At 41.1% G+C, this 21619-nt stretch overlaps 1 protein-coding gene across 7 annotated transcripts in view; it reads right to left on the minus strand.

Moving 5' to 3' along the window:
- Positions 1-21619, minus strand: part of ptprua (protein tyrosine phosphatase receptor type Ua) — a 191012-nt gene that overhangs the window by 101316 nt on the left and 68077 nt on the right. Inside the window, exon 2 of one of the 7 annotated variants that reach the window (XM_044171548.1) lies at positions 9756-9913. The exons of the other annotated variants lie outside the window; for them this stretch is intronic. The gene's annotated coding sequence lies outside the window, so the exon portion shown is untranslated. The remainder of the gene's footprint in view (positions 1-9755; positions 9914-21619) is intronic. 7 annotated transcript variants of the gene reach the window in all.

The following is a 21619-nucleotide window of genomic DNA, read 5'->3' on the forward strand; positions in this document are numbered from 1 at the left end:
CGGAGTCTGTTCGGTTCGGTGGTGCCAGATTCATTTGTAGCAAACATCACTGTTCATCTAATGATTTTCTGTTGCAGAACTTATGCTGTTATAGACTTATTCAACCTTATATCACACATCAGCAGCCAACTTTAATAGCCTTATGTAAATCTTACATTAATAAAAGACAGCACTTAACTTTGACTAGTGACTAATTGGTTATGGTAACATTTTATTTGAGCCTGTCCTCACATGAAAAATTACGGAATCAGTCAGTTTTGGTTTCAGCATCTGCCCGAAAACGTCATATGTTTACGTTCAGAGACAAAGCGGGCGTAGTGATTGTGGTGGGAGCAAAGGAGGAAGTCAGGTGACGTTGTTATAGAGGGTCAACAAAACATCAGACTTTAACACAGGAGACTGCTGTTTGTTTCCCGTTTCCTACCAACAGTCAACATTGGTTTCTTTGAAGCAGGCCCCCGATCATTCTCAAGCCTTAAACAAGTGTTTATTATTGTAACCATGACGACAAAGCTCCCCTAACCTTAACCAAGTCGTAGTTTTATCCCTAAACCTAACCACACCTTAACCACAGTGTTGTCACATTAAAAAAAAATGTATTTATTTTTCCACAGTGATTGAATGAACAGTTTTTGAAGGCACCGACAAATGATGTCGTCCTGCTGATAGAGGTATCAGATCAGAAAACACCTTTATGTGTCATTCTAAAGGGCAGTTACAAACACCCTATTTAGTCATTTAATTTGGAGGGCTTGTTTTATTCAGCACCACTGGTGTAGACATTTGGCAAACACGGATTCCAGCAAGAATGAAGTCGATCGAGGCAGGAGGTGTGAGCCTAATACAGCTTTCCAAAAACTTCGCCAGAAATAATCTCGAACACTTGTCTTACCTGCAGCTATTGTTTGTTGAGGAGGTTCATGCCCTTTGCCCCAAACAACATTTTTCTTGTCCACACCTCCCAAATCTCTACAACGGAGGTACACAGTGAAATGTTAGAGAGTAAAATAGCCATAAAGAATAAAACCCAGCCCAACTATTATACAGTATATAATATATATATGGATCGATTGCCTGACCGCTTGTTCTGATTGCCATATTGGACCTATTTTAAGAAACATTGCCGCGTTCCGAGATTTGTATAAGTTTGTATAGAGAAAAGGAAATATGAATGGCTGTGGTAAACATGTTGTTTATTTTGTACTTGCCAGCCTCAATTATTGTTTGTAAAACACAATCATAGATTTGCTTCAGCAGGAAAAAAAGGTGGCAGAAAATTTTGATTGGCTGCCTGTGGCCGATGGACAGATGAAAAAAAGTTTTGTCAACTTTTCTCACTGACAAGCTTGTTGACCACCCTCACTTACAGCACAGTCTACCTAGAAGCGGTGCTTAGTAATAAAAGATGGACTTCTTGCTGTTGCTCGCAGCGCAGATTCAGGGTTCCCCTAATAAAATAGTGATCCTAACCTCAACCCTAAACACTGGTCCTAAGTCAGAGTCCAGGCCAGCTGACAGACATGAGTGGATGGAAGTGGACTCCGGATGCAGGGGAATCTTTTCAAAAATCAATAGTGCATTAGCAGCCGCCCAGCGACAACGTGTGGGCTGACTATCCTCCCTCATACCGCTACCAGCTCTCCTCCCTTTTGCTGCATCTTGATATATACCACCCGCCCTCAGCCTCTTCATCTAACTCCTGTGATCTACTGTTTGTTTCATCTTGCTATCCCGGAGGCCTTTAGGGGAGCTGGTGCTCTCTCTGCTCTTCATGCCAGTATTCCTTGCTTTCTCTGCGCCTTTTTTCTTCTAGGTTTCTCTGGTCATTTAGTAAACAGAGCATGTCATTTCACAGGCCCTGCTACTTTCCTTTGCGCTCTTGTTGTAGAGGATCAGAGCTCGTGCAGAGACACCCCTGGACTAACAGGTACAATAGCAGGGCGCTCTCCCCTGACGGGCCTCCTCCCCTGAAGAGAATGATGTATAGGGGGCCTTTAGAAATAAAGTAGTTTTAGAGCACATCGATCAGCATACATGGTGTTTGAAAAGGCAGGAGTCTCTGGAATAAGTAGAATCATATCGTTTTTCTTGCTGTGCTTGTTATCCTGAGAATAATCAGACTTTAGACATCACAATTTTAGACCACAACCTTTGGCTTGTTACAGACTCTATGCAAGGAATGTGTATGATATCACAAAGGGCAAAGTAGTCCAAAGTGAACCAGTACTCTAGAAAATATCTGTGTCTGCTGCACTGTGTAAATAGGTAACTGTTGGCCAACGTGTTCAATATATCTACCTCATAAGGTGATAATATGTCAATGTTGTGCTTACAGCTTTTTGTGCTGCCCCCAAGTGGACAAAAACAAAACAAACATGTTTTTAAGTAAAGTACTAGTAAACATATACATATAATAAGTATGCAAAAAGTTTTCCCCTCCAGACTTGCCTTATTTACTTAAGTTATACTTTTCTGTTTTTACTCTGTGCAAACGAATACACATTTTTTGATTCTAGTTTTTGATACTAGTTTCATTAATATTGCAATACATGGATTGTAGTGTTTGCTTTGCTTAGGACTCACCAACAGTGATGGATACAGTAAATATTGACGAGATACTGTCTCTCTCACCAACAAACTGTCCATTAATGAGAAAAAAACCCTAGGTGAAAAAAGTGAAAAATAGAAAAAAAAAAAAAAACATTATCTGAGGCTATGTGTTTCTTTTATTTATTTATTTTTTCTTATGGATGTGACTGAGGTTTCCTTCAAGTGGAGAAAAAAAAAACCATGTATATACAGCAGGTAAAATAAGTATTGAACACGTCACCACTTTTTCCTCAGTAAATATATTTCTAAAGGTGCTATTGACATGGAATTTTCACCAGATGTTGGTAACAACTCATGCAATCCACCCATGCAAAGAAATCGAACCATAGATGTCCATAAATTATGTGTTATAATGTTAAATGACACAGGGAAAAAGTATTGAACACATGAAGAAAGGGAGGTGCAAAAAGGCCTGGAAAGCCAAGACAATCAGTGATTAAAAAGCAGTCCTGATCCTTGTCAGTGCAAATTAATATCAGCTGGTTCAGTCCCAACTGATGGCCTATAAAAAGGTGTCTCATTACCAAGGTGTCACAGAAGAAACATCTCATGATGGGTAAAAGCAAAGAGTGATAATGTTAAATGACAGGGAAAGAGTATTTAACACTCTTACTGAAATTCATTTAAGACACCTCCTGTGTGGAGAAACGAGTTGCATGCATTGCTGAAGTGTGATTTTGGCCCATTCTTCCACACAAAACAGTCTTCAGATCTTGAAGGTTCCGTGGGCCTCTTCTATGAACTCTGATCTTCTTTCCATTGATTTTCAATTTGATTCAAGTCCGGTGATTGGCTGGGCCATTCCAGCAGCTTTATTTTCTTTCTCTGAAACCAATTGAGAGTTTCCTCGGCTGTGTGTTTGGGATCATTGTCTTGCTGAAATGTCCACCCTCGTTTCCTCTTCATCATCCTGGTAGATGGCAGCAGATTTTTAATCAAGAAAATCTCTGTACATTTTTCCATTCATCCTTCCAAGTTTGTTAGTTTTATGGTGTTTTGGGGGTGATGTGCAGTGCCATTTCTCCTCCAAACATGGAGTGTATTATGGCATCCAAAGAGTTCCATTTTGGTCTCATCTGACCAGACTATATTCTCCCAGCATGTCACAGGCTTGTCTAAATGTTGCGCAGCAAACTTGAAACGAGCTTCAACATGCTTTTTCTTCAGTAATGGAGTCTTGCGTGGTGAGCGTGCATACAGGCCGTGGTGGTTGAATGCATTACTCGTTTTCTTTGAAACAATTGTCCCTGCTAATTCCAGGTCCTTCTGAAGCTGTCCACAAGTGGTCCTCGGCTCTTGAACAACTCTTCTGATCTTCTTCACTCCTCTGTCAGAAATCTTGCGAGGAGCACCTGGTCGTGGCCGGTTTATAGTGAAATGATGTTCTTTCCACTTCCGGATTATGGCCCCAACAGTGCTCACTGGAACATTCAGAAGTTTTGAAATCCTTCTGTAACCAATGCCATCAGTATGTTCTGCAACAATAAGGTTGCGAAGGTCTTGGGAGTGCTCTTTGCTTTTACCCATCATGAGATGTTTCTTCTGTGACACCTTGGTAATGAAACACCTTTTTATAGGCCATCAGTTGGGACTGAACCAGCTGATATTAATTTGCACTGACAAGGATCAGGACTGCTTTTTAATCACTGATTGTCTTGGCTTTCCAGGCCTTTTTGCACCTCCCTTTCTTCATGTGTTCAATACTTTTTCCCTGTGTCATTTAACATTATTATACATAACTTGATTTATGGACATCTATGGTTCGATTTCTTTGCATGGGTGGATTGCATGAGTTGTTACCAACATCTGGTGAAAATTTCATGTCAATAGCACCTTTAGAAATATATTTACTGAGAAAAATGGTGACGTGTTCAATACTTATTTTACCTGCTGTGTGTGTATATATATATATTAGTTATCATTTTCTTGATAACTCCTAATGGGTTCTGAAAATAGAAACGGCTTGAGCAGCGGTAATGTAACAGACTCCATCACAGTCAGGACCCTGAAATCTCTGACATCAAGTCGTACAAAGAGGTGAGAGAAAGAGGATACTTACAACATCCTGTAAGTGCAAGGCACATTCACAATGCAACATGAGAACAAGTACTCAAGTAGAGTAACCTGAGGCAAGAGGAAGAAGAGGCTGATCAATAAAACCAGGTCCTGCAGAGGAGCCGTCCTGAGTCCCAGGCTTCCGTGCTGCTTGGCAAAGACAAACAAAGTCTTCCATTCCCCAAACCCATCTCCTCTCAAGATAAGCCTGTTTCTTGGCTGTATTTGCCCTTCCCTGATAGGGGCCGTGAGAAGTGGGTGGGAAGTTTGAGGCCAATAGCCTAGGATCAGATTTTCATCAGTTGGTGCAGTGCAGAGCTGCAGCATCTGTGTGGAAGGGGGGGGGGGTATTGGTTCTGCCAGGCTGGATCAAGGCCCACTGCAGGTCCCCACTACCCCCTCCACATGTGGCTGCGATAAGGCCCTATCTGTTACAGTCCTACTGTGTGCCAGTGGCGGATATGGAAAGGTAAAGTGCATCTGGAGGAGAGAGGCAACCATCTGGTCCAGATCACCTTCAAGCTGCAAAGACCAGCACTTCTTTCCCTCCACCTGTTCCTTCCTTAGCCCAGCCACGGAGCCCTGACCCCAGGAACATACTGTCAGCCAGCATTAGCGTGGGCAAGAAAATGCTGAAATGCTGGATGTGGAATCTGAAACAACAGGAGCAATGCCTGTGAGTTTGACAGTAACATTTTCCCTGATACAGGGTTTTGAAGTTGAGCACAGATACAAATATTTTCTGACTGAAGCTGCTGACAGCTGTGAGTTTGTGCCAAATACCAAATCCTTTACTTCACAAAAATTTTAAAGTATACAGTGTTTCCACAACAATGTCATTCACTTGAAAAGGCTCCAGATCAGCATTAATACGGAGAAACAAAGAGTTCAGAATTAAATAAATAACTGAGACATTATGAAGTAAATAGTCATATCAAGAAATATGGAAAATAAATACCAAATTGTGAAGTAATCCAACAAACTCCAGCTCAGTATGAGTATTATTTTATCCTGCTTTTAACAAATAATTCCTGTAGGTAGTTTTATTTTGTTGCAGTATTATGTTTCAAAATGTCCTTTTTCCAAAGTCGGCTTTTATGTCACAATGTCACATTTGACCATTTCATTTCATAATACCACTTTCTGTCACAAAGTCTTCAATCAAGACAAACAAGGCAACAGCCACTATATTTTGAATTACTGAAGTTTAACTAGAGTTATTAAAAATGTATATGGTTATTTCACAATTTCAGGGGGTATATTATACGTTTTATCTGCATTTATTCATATAATTATCTATTTAGTGATTAATGTTATTCATTTAATTTTTAATGCTTTGGGTATCCATACTATTTTTGTTAAATTGAAACCCAGTAAAAAAAGTAGTAATAATTTGTTCTACAACAAGTACAAAATTAAACAGTTATATCCATCAGAGGTAGAATCTTTACTGGCTGACAGTTCATTTATATGTCAATATGAACCATATTATCCCTTTAAGCCATCTTGAGAGGGCCTTAATTCCAAATCATCAAGTGACTAAAGATTAATATGACAAGATGTACTTTTGAAATTCAAATGTAAAAAAAAAAATAATAAAAAAATAGCTCTCAGTCTGTGAGCAGACATGTTTGGGGGCTTCAGTCTGGCAGCAGGGGGCACACTAATGCTGGCCTCCAACATTCACTGAGGCCCTTCAAATGACAATGAACCTGTATGTGTTCTTAATCTCAAGCCAAAACACATGGGACCCTGTTGAATTAAAAAAGCAGGGTGGTTTAAATTTTAAATGTGTCATTGAAAGGCGGGCCGTTAACTGACAAGGGGCCTCTCAAATCCCTTTTGGGACCAAAGCAACGGACTAACGGCTTAACGTACCACACACAACGCTGTGGCTGTGAGTTATTCAAAATCACCCACGCTTTCAACCCAATTGGCTGCGAGGAGACACAAAACCAGCCAATAGCCTGGCTGCGGGATTCAAACAAGCCAAACAAAAAGCAGGCATTACTTCGAGTTAATTTACTTTCACAGATGCACACTCACAGTGTTGCTCATTCAAAAGTCATTGCTCTGTCAGACACAACTGAAAGGTGTTTGTAATCCCTGGGATCTTAATTCATAACCTGGGTGGTTGCAGTTTTAATAGTACAGCTCCCAGCAAATAAAGTCTTGGAAATTTAAATCAATAGCAATAAATCAACATAATAAGCATCTCGGCTGAAGTTGGAGGGAAAATGCACGCTGTTCTCAAATCTATCATTTGACATTTATGAGCGGAACTCTTAATCCTCAGATCCGCTAACAGTGGGAGCGGAGCCGTCTGACTGACTACAAATCATGGCAAGAGAGCAGACAATTGTCCATAAACGGGCAGCGAAAGTTGACCCTTCACCCGCAGCAGCCTCAGGTCTGTAATTACAAGCAAACACGGAGATGAAAAATCCTGATGAGAGCCCGCAGGGAAATATACACAGTTGCAGCAATTACATTAATTATTTTCTCCCTGCAAAGACCAGAGCATGTTCAGCGCAAGGTCATGCGCTCTATTATGAAATGCACTTCAGAGCGAATGAATGACTGACTGCAGACAAAGGGAACCTTTCGACAATAATGCATGATCAGGCACAGAGGAGGCAGCGGAGGCATCCCAAGACAGCCTTCTCATCAGTTTTATTACAGAGAGCAGGTGCTAGATTTAGGGCGACAGAGGTAGAACAACAAATAAAAGAGAGAGACACGAGTTTTCAGTCATGCAGTCGGGGTAATTCCTCGTCTCTTCTCCTTTACTGGCTCTCTGTGCAGTGCACTACAGATGAACTTAACGCCAACAGCCCCCTAGCGTGGTCCCAAAATGCCAGGAGAACAATAGCAGAGGTAGTGGCAGTGGCTGTTAGTTGTGACAAGGCAGCAAGTGGCTGGAATTGAGAGGGGAAGGAGGGGGAATACATCTTTGTGTGTGTGTGTGTGTGTGTGTGTGTGTGTGTGTGTGTGTGTGTGTGTGTGTGTGTGTGTAGAGGGGTTCAAAGAGGGAGTCCGGCTTTGTGCGCTGGCTGTTGCCCTCCTATTGGAGGAGTGACATGGGGGGTGGCAGGGAGACAAAGGGTCCCAACAGACTGGAAACGAGGTATCCAACGACACACTAAATCCTTACATCACCCCCACCACACACACACACACACACACACACACACACACACACACACAAGCATTTTTACACAATCTCATGACAGCTCCCAAGTGGAGCACGAGGAGAAGGAGGGGAGCAAACTGGAACTGGGTCAAAAATCCAATTAATCCATGACAGGAGAGAGGGTTTGGAAGACACTTAGAGAGACGGTGCAGGAAAACCACAAGAGATAGGAAACAATACACCACTGCCCCTTGACCTGAGTGTGTGTGTGTGAGAGTGAGAGAGAGAGAGAGGTGTGTGTGGTTACGTGGCGAGTGCATTCATTTTGGATCAAGGTCAGGCTGTGTTTGTTATGCAGAACTAAGTGCTAATACTGTAGCTAATGTATTTGGACTGCTGGCATTTTTCCATATACCCGTTTGAAGTTCTCTGAAAGAATTATCAACTTTCCCAAATTGTACATAAAAAGCAGCTCTGACTGTCATTGTTTTATTTAACTGACTGAATGAGGAGTGAGGGGCAAATCAAAGAATTGGGGAGTGTTATTTCTCCTACCTCAGCCACACTTTCTAACGTTCTTGTCTAATCCTTTCAAAGCCTTGAACAAATCCCACTCCCTATCAGGGGAGGGGGGGGGGTGGAGAGTTTGGAGGCTCTTACCACTGAGTGAAACTAAGGAAAGTGCATGTTTGGGTACCCCGGGGATCCGGAGATGTTGACGTGGGGCGAACGGGCTGCGGCAGTGGGGTGACAGCAGGGATGTCAGCGGGGCTGCGGAGCAGTCACTACGGGTGATAGGTGTAAGCCAGGAAGATAAATAATGTAATGCCTTTGGGATGTAATGATTCGAGCCGGTGACACTCGTGGGGAACGCTCCATTCTAATGGAAGACAAATTCACAGCCATCAGCCACTGCTTCCAGAGACAGCAGCCCACCAGAGATGGAAATGAAGGAGGAGGGGGGGATAGAAAACAAAAGCAACACACCAAAATTTAGTAGATCGCTCTGTTATGTTGGTTTGCCCTTTAAAGAATAAATCCTCACCGAATCAGAGGAGAGAAAACTTCTCCTCCACAAGCATGCTGTGTTTCTGGTCACTCCCCAATCAGTGTTGTCACACCAGGTGTTGCCCATCAGCTGTCAAAGTCAAAATATCTGGAGCTTTTCATTCAGTATGGATTCCCTCTTAAAACCTATGACCAGTCCAATTTGAAATATGATGACTTTAGCAACTCCGTAGTGGTATTATTTTGTCAGCTGTCACAAAGAAACTTGTCACCCGCCACTCCCCAGTCAACTTCAGTCACTCAGTTAACTTGCAGTCTTGCACCTGTTACTGAGTGATGCTCAGACACTCACTGTTAGGCATGGGGCACTATGTTTTCAACTAAACCAAGAAGAGCATTTCTTTTGTTTTTGTAATAACCTTGAAACTTTTTATATTTGGCAATTCTGAAAAACCTTTCATGAAAAAAACAGCTGGTTTGTGGGTGCTATATAGGAGCTCAATGCTCAATAGTGAAACGTGAAACAAACTATAACATTTGTGCCTGATAACTAGCAGATGTAGTAAATAAAAACACTACCAATAATCCCGCAAACAAAGTTAACCCTTTCAGTTGAAGAAATATAGAACAAAAAATAGATTATAAACCTTATGTATACAGCACTTTTCAAAACAATGTTTCAAAATACATCACATGGTTGAATCAGGAACAAAATTAAGACTCATGAAATAAAATCAGACAAGTAGGATGTCAGTAGAAGACAGGGAAGTCGATTTAGATGCCAAGTGGCTGGAGAAGAGAAGAGAGTGGGAAAAGAGAGAAAGGAAAAAAGAAATAAAGAAATGAGCATATGGGTGAATGAGGGGGGTGGATAGATTAATCTGAAAGGGCGGAAAGACAGAGAGAGGGAGAGAGAATGAATGAGAAAGAACAATGCGTGAGGGTGAACCTTCTAGCGGCACTCGTTTCTGGGGTCGTCTCTGCCTTAATCAAGGCTCTGAGGCACCCGTGGGTGCAGCATGGCTCCAGGAATGTGCTCCTGTAGTCTGCAGAAGGGTGATCAATCAGAGCTGGTGGTCGCCACGCAGACGCTCTGCTGTACCGTAACTAACACACACACACACACACACACACACACACCGAAAGTGACAGTGATGAATAGGGAAATGCTCAGACAGTTTAGGAGTCGCTGACTCTCCTCATCTGCATAATAAACCGTCGCATCTTCTCATCTCACTTTGTTCCCCCTCTTTCTCCTCTCTGACTTCAGTTTTCTCTTCTTTCAACTTATATCAACCTTTGTCCATCAGGTTCCCCCAGATGTACCTAAACTCTTTGAAAAGCTTGAGTTTCAATTTGTCCTTTAGTTTTTGCAGCGTTCTTACCAAAAACCTTAGAAAATGTAACTTTCTTTGGGTAAATATGGGAAAATTTAAAGCATCTCCATTTGAGGATGACAGGACACAATTTAACTTTTACTCAAACATTAAAAAAAAAAAAAAAAAGGATGTGCCTGCAAGTGCTGCAGTTCCCTTACTGAGGAACCAGGGCACCTTGAAAATAATGAGATCCTGTTGGTGAGAAGACACTCTCTCACAACATCCCACTCGAGTTTTGTTGACACTTGACAAGGTCTAAAAACAAGCACAACTCCTCAACAGCAGAACAAGTGAGAGGGGAAAATATAGATTTAATACAAAACACAACAACCGTGAGACACATGCACACCTGAAAAGTGGTACATGTAGTCGTACCAACTCGTGAGAAATAAAAAGTGAGTCTCTCTGAGCAGGGACGCATATTCCGTGAAGTCTTTCTCTCCTTCCTTCCCAAAACCAAGGTTAAACCAAGGCATCGCCAACCTGTGGGAGCACAGACCCTCAAGGCCCCAGGTCTACTATGTGGCAACTGCTTTGTGGTAATGTCAGTCATCGCTCATTTGTTTGGTAATATGCACCACTAAAGCACACTATGAACAGTAAGGGCCGCTCCCGCATTTTTAGCCACGCTAGCTGGTCGTCATGGTGCCACCATGGGGCCACTGGCCATTTGTGGTTTTGAGTAAAACGTTTCCACAATCATTCGATTACATTTGGTGCAGACATTCATGTTCCCCTCAGGATGAATTCACTTTTGATCTAGTTCAAAACTTTAATTTGTCCAATACTTGGGTATTGATTAACGTTGGTGAATTTTCAAGCAGTACTTCCTGGTGAGTTATATGACAATCTAGGCAACAGGGCTACATCAGAATAGGTAAATAGCTAATAGCAATGCTAAAAGAGAAAAGACTTTTGAGGTCTTTTGAGGTCCACTGTATCTTTATATTATATAGTAACTTTTTTTAGCTTGACATTTGCAGTGGTTTAATCCAGCATCTTGTTTTATTTTTCCTCACAATGAAAACTATTCATCCACTTTCTGCTTACAAGTAGTATTTTTTCCTCTTTCTTTGTATTTATGACAGTGTGTACTGAAGGAGGGTGGTATATACTGGGTGCATTATAGACTCTATTAATCACAACCATGTTCTGCACTCTGCAATGACAAAGCTCAAAATGTTGAGATGAAAAACTGCTGCCACAGCTGAGATGGAAAACAAAAGCAGACATATTTCGATCTTCCAGACACTGGAGATTTTGAGACCAGGGTGAATCAATTTAAGATTTAGAGGACTGCTTTGGTTTTACTGGTTATTTTACTAGTCGTGCCCACTTCTTTAAATACATACAGTATATGAACACACAAACACTCACAACACAAAAACGGGTTACAGCGTGTTTTTAAATTACAGAAAATGACTTTGGATGGTGGCATTAACACAACAAGAAGGGAAGCTGTTTGAGACTTTTTACAGACATTTACAGTCAACAGTTCCACAAAGGTGTTGATGTTGATTTTTGTGTGCGATTTTTTTGTAAAGTGATTTTTGCCCTTACATCGTCCTTCATATGAATGATGCTAACGCTACACAAGGTACACGAGGTGTGAAAGTAAGGCAGGGGTTTCTTTCTGTCTCAAACCTTTCATTCTTCACATTCTTTTTACGATTCATTGTGTCAAGACCACTGCGACATGCAAAATACACGGAATTCAGTGGCCACTGTGTTCTAGTGCAACAAAATATGTTGAAATTTGACAATTTTCTTTCCAGCACAATTACAAAGACAGTTTCAAGATAATTTCCTTGCAAAGACGGGAAAAAGCTTCTCGAAAATGCTTCGCAGCCCCTAATCCTGCACACCACACACATACACACCTGATGATTACTTCGCCAAACAGACTGCTGTCCTTTTTGGGGGAAATTGTCCCTCTTGTAGCAGGAGAGGCATGATAACCCCCCTTCATCTGTGCTTCTAGCTGACAGGTGTGAGACACAAAAGCTCTGTTATCACAGCTGTAGAGATGTACCAGCAGGACGTGGGGATCACACATTATGTTTTGAGATGAATCCCCCACCCCCCCCCCCCACCACCAAAAAATATAATTTGACTTCCCTTCTGGATGGTCCTTTTCTCAGGTGGAACTTTTTACCTTATACCCTACATAGTTTTATGATCTTTTAGGGCCCTCGCCTCATTTAGAAGAAAGGGAGAACAAAAGAAAATGAGGACCTGCGCAAATTTAATACTAATTCATTACAGCTCCTTTAGAGATACGGCTAATGCAGCATTCAAAGACCGCTTGAATGCAAAAATTACTCAAAAAACTAATTCCATGTGCAGTGCTGAGAGAAACTTTCCTGAGTTTTAATTACTTTATCGCTCTCATTTTCTCTATCTTTACAGTATTTTAGTGTGAACCAGAGAAAAGGAAGGGAGACAGAGCAAGAGCGAGACAGCGAACGAGAGAAAGAAAGAGAGGGGAGGCGATGAGATGAGATGTGGACTTCACTCAGTCTCTGTCAGGTCTTTTCGCCAGGGCTTTGAAGTGCCTGGGTCCACAGTCCCAGGACAAGGGTGGTTATGGACCGTGGAAAACAGGATTACACAATCCTCTCTTGTCCAATTAATTATCCGCCTGTTTGGGGAAATAAACTCTCCTTATCTCCCTGTGCCATCGCAAGTCTTTACCCTTCCTGATGGTTGGGGAGTTTAGTATCTAACTCTGGAGAATATTGGAGCGCAAACTGAAAATCCCTCCACCAACTCCAACTTGGTCTAATCAGGAAGATTGTTCCACATCCAATTAAAACTTGACAGAATAAATTACCCAGCTCAGATTCATCTAAGCCATTGTTAAGGAATGAAAACACAGACTTAATTGGCTTTGTGAGGACTTTTAGAGATTTTTCTTGACCATCTCTACAATATAGTGAATTGGTGTGCCAGTCCACTGTTTTTCTGTTTGAGATTTTGGGGTTTGTCTTTTTGTAGCAACATCTCTTTGAGGTCTTTGTTCTCCTTGTGGAGCAGAGTGAGTGTAGGAAAGCAAAAGTCTATGTTTATCTAAGCTGAGGGCAATTCTGAAGGTCGTAACCCTCTATTCGTTGTTTCACTCTGGCCTGAAGTAAAAAGTGCACAGCAACAACAATGATACAAGTAAGCCTCCAGCTCTGGCCAAAACATTGCACCAGTGTAGGCGGCCCGATCAAAGTCTTGCATTCTTCTCTGTGGGAGTTGCAGCCCCCGGTTAAAGATAGCAGCCTGGAACAGCACATCCTGAAGTCTGGATTAGACCTGCCAAGTGTGGATTCCCTCGCCTTCTCTCTCTCTTCCTCCGCCGGCTGCTCCAGAAGAGCATGTCAGTTCATCTCAGCATAAACATGTGCCAGAGGGAAAGCCAAGACAACCCCCATCACAGCATAGGAACCATGAGGTACCCATGGGTGCACCTCCCAGCATTGCTCCGAGTGGTCGGCAGCCTCTCAGTAGCTTGACTTTAACAGGCAGTGTGGGAACTATGTAGTAAAAACAAGCAGGCAAACAAGTGCAAAGACAAAAAACAGAAGTAATTGCCAACTTGTCACAAGACTGCATGCAAGTTCTGGATTTATAAGAAAAGGCTTGTCGAGATTCGTCTATAAAGTACAATGAAAGCCAAAGGAAGTACCTCTGAAAGTGAAACATTTTTAAATAATTTTTAAGGATTTTAGTTACAATATGTATATATGCCATAAGTTCTCTACTAAAGGTCAATATTCAAATATTGGCCATTCATTTCTGATACCCGCGGGCATACTCACCAATCTGCTGCTGCTCAGAATTCTATTTCAGTTCACTAATTAATTCCAGGTGCAATCTCATTTGTATGTGTTGTTGAGTTACATCAATAAAACTCAACATTTCCTGCAGATGTTTGTTCTTTGAGCTGCTGGAAGGCTTCTTAATGTGGAACATCTGTGCAGGAAGTGCGTGAGTTTCATTGATGGCAGCTTAACAGCTATCCCAAAATTACAAAATGGAAGCTATCCATCCACCCATCAACCCCCTTTATCGGAGGACAAATATCTTAATTCTTTATTACAAGTATTGTTTTAAAAATTGTTTTCCTCTCCGCAGTACTCTATTCCTGACAGTAAATTTAAAACATTTTTTTTTAATTTAAATGTAATGCTTTAGTAATAATGAAGAAAAGAAGAGCAAACCTCCACCAAAGTGAATTCAAGTATGTTGAGTACGTATTTCAGGTGATTCCATCAGTTTAATTTGTCCAGTTTAGCGGCATATGTCTTATACTTCCACTGTACAGTAAATCATTCAATTTATAAGTTATTCACCATGTTTGTGTTGAAAATAACTGTTTTTCCAAGGAGGATGATCATGCTCACCTCAACTGGGTTTACATGTATAAGCTGCACCATATGTGCTGGAAGTGTTGAGTTTCATTAACGGTAGCTTATCAGTAGCAATCCAAAAGCTGCAAAATGGAGGCGAGAGGCGATAATTGGTGAATAAAAACAATTTTTCTTTTAGAGAAGAGGAACTTAGCGCAAACAGTGGGTAAGTATGACATGACTGCTGTTGTAGAGTCTAAATTAGTGCTGTGAAAAAGTACATTTAAATGATTTTGTCATGACAAGAACAGTGAAACATGAAGGAAGTGTTCAGTATCAAAACAAAATAGGAGCAGATCAGAAAACAGGAAAGTAGTTGTAAAAAAAATTCCTGGCCACTATGACAATTTACAGTAAACTCAGTACAGAAAGTAAAAGGTCACCAGTCGGGCAGAGTAAACTTTAGCAGTGCTTCAACAGGTTTAAAAGGGAACAAATGATGTCTTTCCATCCCAGACTGAGCTTTCACATTTGGATACGAGCGGCTGAGAGTGAAATATTTCCTTTTGACATCATCATCTTCACTGGCAGCCTTATTTCCCACGTTGCCTCAGCTTTTTCAAACGCCAAGCAGAGTGCAGAGGATGTTTAGCAGCGCCACTTCAAATTTTAATCCTGCAAACTTTCAATTTCACCGTAGTTGAGATGAGCAAGAAAGAGCTAGTGAGAATGAAAGAAAACGAGAGATAACGACAAGCACTCATCAGTGGGCAGCAGGCAAGAAGACGAAGAAGAAGCGGCAGAAGAAGAAGCCAATTACCCATGTGGGGAAGCGGTGCACCGGGGCTGCCTGTTCTGAGTCCGATAACCCTCCTGTGTCATCCCTCTGTGTCAACCAGAATTTTATCTGCCGCTTGGAGGGAAGAGACAGCCGCCGCATAGGCAACAACAACAACAACCTGCAGCCAAAGAGAGCCGCAAGCCACAGACGGAGACGAGAAGTAGGAGAGTCAGGCAACCACGGGGGCAACTGATACGCAACACATGAGCTGAAAGGAAATGGAGTAGTGGGAAATACTGACACACACGGAGGGATTCATCACACGGGGGAGTGAGGAGGAAAAATGTTACAGGCAGTAAAAAGTAGGGCTAGACCTATATATTAGTTTGGTGTATGTATCTGCCAATACCGCTCTTCTGAAATGACATATAGGCCAAAGCTGCTTGTACCACTTGTAATCTCCTGAAGATTCTTGGTCTGAACAGTATAACATTTAAAACATCAGCTAATGGCAGCCTGAATCAGAAATGATCAGCATTGAACTTCAAAAACTCACAGTCAAAACCCAGTTCAAATGCTCAGAATGAAATAACACAATATATCATGTCTGCTCCGGATGTATGTTTGGACAAAGTGTGCGAACCAATTATAGTTTTCTCTGTTTGCTGCTTCAGACAAAAGGCAAGTGAAGCGAGGGAAGAGAATATCTTAGCTCACAATATTAACAGCTCCATAGTAATTCAACTCCTGACGGGTTGAGTATTTACCTCAATAAATCATACCCACATTTTGGTGGCTGTAGAACTAAGGCTGTGTCTTCGTATGGTTTATTTTAAAATATATGCATACAAAATGTGTAAATACAGTGTCTGTGTTTGGAATAGTGTCTGCCATATAACGTAGCAATGGCTAGCATCTTCCTTCTCTTAAGACTTTTAAGACATTTTTAATACCACGTAGAATGAAATGTAATACCTGTTTCACATACGGGCCAAAGTATAAAAGTTTGGTGGAAAACCAGTAGGGACAATACGGCCTTGAATTATTATAACATGTCTTTTCAGTACTTACCAGGAAGATATAACAATAATTCCTAATGATAAAATGAATATATTATTAACACGACCTGGACTTGGATAAGTGGCAGAACATGGGTGGATGGATTAACCAAAGAGAAATGATTAATTAATTTAAGTTCCTTGAAGTTTATGCTAAAATCGACACTTGCACATTATGGTACGATGAGCTACCTAGCGCCTGCTGCTAGCATTAGTGACAGTGTTTGCTACAGGTCTGATGGTTCTGACTGAAACTCCACAAAGAAGGATTGAACCCCCTCGTGCAGCACAGTCCACTGTCACAACAATCCCACTTTTAGTTTATAGGTATATAACGTCTCCCAACAGCCTGCAATCACTTCTAAATATAATCAATCAAAATGTATGCAGTATAACTAATGATACTGTCTACACCAGCAGAGAAAAAATATTCAAGACCTTCTTAAGGGAACTGAATTCAATGCTTTTAAAGACTTTTCAAGACCTGGAGATACCCATAAAAACAAAAGAAATAAACTCATATTTCAGAGTTTGGGGGAGTCAGAGGTTCACAGTGCTGACCAACGCAGCTCCTTGCATTATTCTGCCGGAGAGCTATCATCAGTCTGGACAAAAGTCATGTTTAGAGTGTTCACACTCATCTGGTGTGTTTGCCATGCCTGAAAGCCATGAGATGGCCTTCGCAGCCACCACGTTCACCTAGGCAGCATGAACCAGAGCGTTTTCTGTAGCAGCCCGCTGGGGGCCCCAGAATGAAAGGACAGAAGAGCAAGGCAAAACAAAAGTTTGATCAGACAGCTGAGCCTTTCCGTGGAGACAGTGTAAATAGAAAATGATATCAGCATCAGAATTGCAGAGGTTGACAAGAGGGTAGGAAAACCCCATCACACTCATCCAGGCCAGGGAAAGTGGCAAAGCTTCCAACATGGATATAGGAAGTGTCCGTATGAGGGACAGGGACTCACTCAAGGACTCGTAGTTCAGATATTGAAGACATGTTAAGGAAGCTCTCTGATATAACACCCAAAATAGGGAATACACCTGAGTGATGTGAGAGGAATGTGGTGCTTAGGTGAAATGAAGCCATGCTGCGTAGCCAGCAGACCAGAGGGAACAGCTGAGTCGACTGAGTCAGGGCTAAGCAAAATTGCTATTTAGTGAAACTAAATTAGTGGGTTGGTGGTTCTTAGCCCATGTGCAATGTCACAAAAATCCTGCCAGCAGTGCTAAAACATGACTTTTACAGTGCAATGCCATAGTACCTCAATGCAGTTACTGTGAAAGTATTCCACCCCATTTGTTTTGTCTAATTAAATTTCAGTTACAAACACACAGTGTGATATGAACAGTGGGCGACTGAGCGTGAGACGCCATTGTTTTGTTATAATCTGGCAAACATATTGAATTCAAAACCTGTTATGCAGAAAATGATCCTTTTCTGGCTCATTGTAGTTGTAAGTAAAATATAGACTGGCAGCACAAACATAGTAGCACATCTCTGACAGCTGATGTAGGTCAAAAATACTACCACTAATGCCTCTGTCATCAGATTACTTGTAGCAGCTTCAGTCGTGATTAGGTTCATGGGGTTCACAAAGCAGTTTATTTCCGATAGTGACTGAATTCTTTCCGAGACCTTTGGGCATAAAAAGCAACTCTCTAGTTTTAAAATGTTCGTGTTGGGTCTTTCAGGACCAGGGGTCAGAGATCCTGTGGTCTCAGCAGGTGCCAGTTAAAAGAGTTAAGGAGTCGACAAAGTTCTTTGAAGGATTTTGACTTTGATCTGGAGTTCAGTCAAACTGTAGATTTCCTGTGTATTCTCCCTTTGCTCACTACAGAGCTCCGGAGGTTTTGATCTGGCTGGAAAATATCACTTATTGTACATTATTTAAATGGTCATTAGTCTCGCAAGCTTCATCCTTCCTGCGCACGGCTCTAGGCTTTCATTATTACATCAGTTATCAGCCCATTATTTGCAAATGACTCATCCTAGTTCTGGAACCTATAATATAAAATATATCAATTACACTGACAGTGAGACAGTGAGGAAGCGAGGGGATATGGAAATATTTCCTAAAGATAGCCTGTCAGCACCTGAGGGAAGGGAGAAGTGGAGGAAAGGGAGAGGAAATGAAGAAAGGAGGGGAAAACAGGATGAGAGAAAGAGATATTAGAAACAATGGACAGGAAAAAAAGGGGGAAGAAGAAGAGGTGAAAGAGAAAGAGTCGGAATAATAGGGAGACACAGCGGTCAGCCTTAGAGTGAACAGGTGTAGAGGACATCCATTAAATCCAAAAGAAATAAAACTATAACAGGCCCTAACATAACCATTTGTTGCTCTAGCAGTGACATTCAAAAAAAGAATCCTTTCTCACTAAACTAAAAACTTACGTCATCTCATGTACGAGATCCCATACCCGCCAATTTCCCACAAGAAATAATGATAGAATAATAACGGTTATTATCAAAAAGTCAAATATATGAGCTCAAAATATGAAAATGTCTACTCTGTGTTGCCTTAATCCCAGTTATTACAAACCTAAATATAAGAGCCCAAATACTAAGACACCTTATCATGTTTTTCGCTGAATATCGAAAGTGATGTTTGAATTATTTCATTAATTTAGGTATGCAGGGATATTTGTGGTAAGGATATGAAAATGCATTCAAGTAAGCAGCTTAACCTGAGTAAGACCTTAATCAGAATATGAGCTATTATCCACAACACTGTGCTATAAACTTAACATAAGAAGAGGAAGGCACTCTGACGCATAGTCTTCACGCAAAACTGTTGACTTAACCCACATAGAGAGCCATTTGCACTTATATTGTACACTTTATTCCAGAACATTATTAACATAAATACACCTGGAGTGATGCAGAATGTGAAAACATGTCTGTGCAGTTCAAGTCACATATATTTAGATCAACAGCAAACAAAAGGTATCTAGTTCGTATACACATCTATTTTAAAACATTTCTTAGCCTGTACTACTGTTTTAAATGTCTTTTATGTGTGGCTCTCTAGGCTGTTTACATTCAGAAAATAGTGACGGGAACTAGAAATAGTCAGTGGTACATTTGTTATGTGTCTGTGGGTGTATGCACAGCGTGTGAACTGATGTGCGAGAAAAGAGATAAAGCAGTCAGAGAAAGAAGTAAACAGGGAGTATGAGCACTCTTATAATAATCAGTGGTAGTAACAGGGAGCAGAGGCCATTTGGGAGCAGTGGGACCTGTTTGTAGGAAGAGTCGCTTGTGGTGCAACGTGCTGTTAATACCAGGTATTAAAAGCTCAAGCAAACACTGAAGGGCATAGGCAAGCTAATAAATAATGCAAATCCACTCTAAATGCCTTTCATAAACTGGAGAGAGCTTAGAGAGGGCACTGTGATTGACCCCCTTGTTAGCATAGGACCCAAGAGCCACATTTGTAGGCACAAAAAACTGAAGCAAGAATGAGAGTTTTTTGAGGACACGAGGAGTGGGTTTTAGGTAACATTAACGTACACGCTGGCAGCCATTATGCAGGTCCTTAGCTCATGGACAACTGTTTGTGAACCACTGTTCGTACTGTAGGCTAAACCTAATGGACTAGTTAAACAGAAGTGATATTTCTGATTGCAAACTGAATATTTAATCAATGATACATTTGAAAAAAATCAATTCAATTCCATTCAATTTTATTTATATAGCGCCAATTCATAACAGAAGTTATCTCATTGCACTTTTCCTATAGAGCAGGTCTAGACCGGACTCTTTATAATATTATTTACAGAGACCCAACAAATCCCACCATGAGCAAGCACTTGGCGACAGTGGCAAGGAAAAACGTCCTTTAAGAGGCAGAAACCTTGGACAGAACCAGACTCAAGGGTGGGCGGCCATTTGCCGCTGCCGTATTAGGGAGAGAGAGAGAGCGAGAGAGAGAGAGAGAGAGAGAGAGAGAGATCACAAATCACATGCTTTTGCATGTAATTTACAATACTGTCCCTAGCTAACCACATGTTAGCTTGCTAACCATGCACTAACGTTTACCTGTAAAGTTATTTGATAGACGATAACATTAGATGTGGTTAAAAGAAACTTCAGATTAAACTCAGGGAAAAAGCAAAACCCGGATTTTTGAGACACCATGCTGTGTTTTGGCTGTCCAGAAATTTAAAAGCTATGTAATATGCATTTAATAGTTTATTTTAACTGCTGAAAGGCATGGAGTGGCCATATTTGTTGTATCTTGCCAACAAATTCTGTTTCAACCAGAAATACACAAAACTATGAAAGAAATCACCAAATGCTAATTTAGCCAGCAGGCCAGTTAGCTCATAAACAAAAATGGATAGCTAACAAAAGCCAAAACCAGCTGTTTTAAGCTAAAGCTAGCTCCTTAGGTGACGTAGGAATGGGCAATTTGGAACATCCTCTGAATATCTAAGTAATTACATATGTATATATTATTTTATATGACAATATTGATAAATATCTTAACATAATACATTTGACATTTCTGGACAATCAATTGAGAAATTGTTAAAGGAGAAAGTGACTAAACATGAATGTCTGTTTTTGGCTAATCTAGCAAATAAAATACCTCACAAATCAAGGTACTAAAAAATTATAATATTGCCATAAAGCAGTCCTGCTCATTGATTTGCGACATTGCAATACACCTTAAGATATTAAAAGGCATAGATACCAGGTATAAATAGTATGGCAAAATCTTGTATCATGATATTACCTACCCCTAAGGTGACTAGAATCAAAGGTTACATACAAAGCTCATTTTGACACATGAATTGTGGGTCAGCAATGGTCTATATTTTTGTCACCCAAATGTGTACTCTCTATAGGCAAATCCCAAAAAAGCTTTCTTCTTTGACAACTTTTCTGAAAACCTACCCCCCTACACCTCCGCGATTCAATGTACAGCAATAACAAAAAGGGTGTAAACATGACACCGGGGTCCACCTTAACTGGGTGAGTCAGATGGGTGAGAGCTGCCATCCCAGTGCCAATGGAGTGAGTCCTGTCACAGACAAAATATTGTAGCCTCTCGCTCTAATGATGTGACCAGCTTCACACTGTCCTCTATTTACAGGCCCGTCATTAAAGTCATGGTAATTACAGAGAGACACTCACATTATTGTCATACCTGCTGCTGAGATAGAGTAATCCCCTGTAGATGTGAGGATGAAATGGGCACTATAATTTAAAATGCCAACCCATGCCTGTGATTGAACACGACATGGTGTTGTAT

This window comes from Siniperca chuatsi, linkage group LG17 (genome assembly GCF_020085105.1).
Source record: "Siniperca chuatsi isolate FFG_IHB_CAS linkage group LG17, ASM2008510v1, whole genome shotgun sequence".
In the NCBI taxonomy this organism is placed as follows: domain Eukaryota; kingdom Metazoa; phylum Chordata; class Actinopteri; order Centrarchiformes; family Sinipercidae; genus Siniperca; species Siniperca chuatsi.